Source organism: Dipodomys spectabilis, unplaced genomic scaffold, assembly GCF_019054845.1.
Source record: "Dipodomys spectabilis isolate Male_0828 unplaced genomic scaffold, ASM1905484v1 ptg000590l, whole genome shotgun sequence".
NCBI classification, from domain to species: Eukaryota; Metazoa; Chordata; class Mammalia; order Rodentia; family Heteromyidae; genus Dipodomys; species Dipodomys spectabilis.
Window position 1 is genome coordinate 1,146,140 of NW_024871267.1, and position 1,963 is coordinate 1,148,102.

The following is a 1,963-nucleotide window of genomic DNA, read 5'->3' on the forward strand; positions in this document are numbered from 1 at the left end:
TCCTGAGTACGACTAGAATCAAGTGATAATTTTTAATATTAGAAAGCCCTCAAGTGAACTTTCCCCCAAAGTTGAGAATATTACATATGTAGGGACCAGAGATGTAAGAGAGTCAAGTAATCATTATTAACGGGATAGGATCCTTGGTGGAATGAATCAGGGAACCTTGCAGGTGCATCTGAAAATGCTCATATCCTGTGTCAAATGTAAAAACATCTTTGAAAATAGTACATAAACAGTCTGAGCAATCAGTCTAGTGGATAAGATCATAGGAGAAGTTCAAAATTGCTAGTCTGTTTCTAGATTAAATAAACAAACTATGGCAGGGCAATGTGATACAAGCCTGGAATTCTAGCACTCAGACAGGAGATTAGATAGTGGAATTACATAACGACACCTTCCCTGGACCAGGTAGAATAATTTTGTCTCAGTAAAACAAACCAAACAACAGGAAAGCATACACAGTTCAGAGTTTGGGCTAATTTTGTCATTATGTTTTGAGAAGTCAAGTTTCAGAATGAATGCAACTCATATATATCCTCACTTGCGTTTTAAATGCTCTCATCATTACAGAACATTCCTAGATGCAAAATAGCTCATGATTCCGATCCAAAAATTTGCAAAAGTAAATAAGCATCATTCTGTTGGATTCCAAATAAATGTTGAAGGATTACAAAAGCTTAAGTCTGGAGAAATAGCAAAGTTCGTCTAATGTAGGACTTTGTAGACCTTGTTAAATTAGAATTTAGGTTTAAAATATATTTTTTGGTTTTATTTGTAATTTCATATTCCATAGGATACTACAAAATTCTTTTTAAGGAGAGGGATTAATTGAAAAATTCACAAATGATTCTGGCATTCTATTTGCCTAGATATTCTTTCAAGAGTGTTATAATTAGAACATAGTTACTAGATAATTCCCACAGGTCATGTACACCATGTTAATGGGAATAATCTACACAGAGTTGCCAACAAATGGATGACATTAATTTATATATTTAGAAAAAACAATTTTTAAGGGTTTGGTTTAATATGGTATGAAGAGAGTAATTGTGTGACATCTTCTTTCTTCTACCTATATGTAACACAGGAAGCCATTTCCTTATTTACGTGCCTCTGTATACATGGAGAAAAATGCTAGGTTTGGGGTTTGTTTTCAATTTAGATTTTGTTTTATTGGTTCGTCCTAGAGCTTGAACTCTTGGCCTGGACAGAGTCTCTGAGCCTGTTTATGTTCAAGGCTCGTGCCCTACCACTTCAACCTCAGTGCCATTTGAGTCTGGCTTTTGTGGAGAAGTTTTTTGGAGATAAGATTCTAAGAAACCTTCCTGTCTGGGTGGGCTTTGAACCATAATTTTCCTATTTTAGCATCCTGAATATCTATGATAGCTAAAAAAGTATAAATCTAACTAATATTTGCACGTGTTGTGATCCCAAGAATACCAGTGGTGGAAAAATAATGCAGCTCAGTTTATTGTAGTGTTCTTTTCAGAACAAGGAGGGCGTCACAATAGCAGAGGTGTAGTATTTTGTCAAAATAGAGATAAGGTATTCATGATGTGAATTAAGTAATTTTAAAGTGCCCCTTATAAGTTGGAAACTGTTAGGCTATGATGACTTTATGGCATAAATCTTGGGATTAATGGTCATAGAAATAATAGCTTTCTCTGATAAACAATTGCTAAGTTCCCTTGCATTTCACAATTGCTTACTGCTAATTCCTGCATCTCAAGGAATTGGGGCCCTGAAATATAGGAAATGACAAATTGAGATGGGTCTTCAATTACTTTGTGTTGACATGTTGCGTGGGCCTTGGTAAGAAGTCTTGCCCTTGTTATCTGATGATGTAGGTACCTGGGACCTGGGATCCTATGACCCATGGGTCCTGCAGAAGAATAATATGCTTTAGGCATCTTAGCAAAATTTGGGCATAATCAGTAGGAATGCTTCAGAAATATTGAGA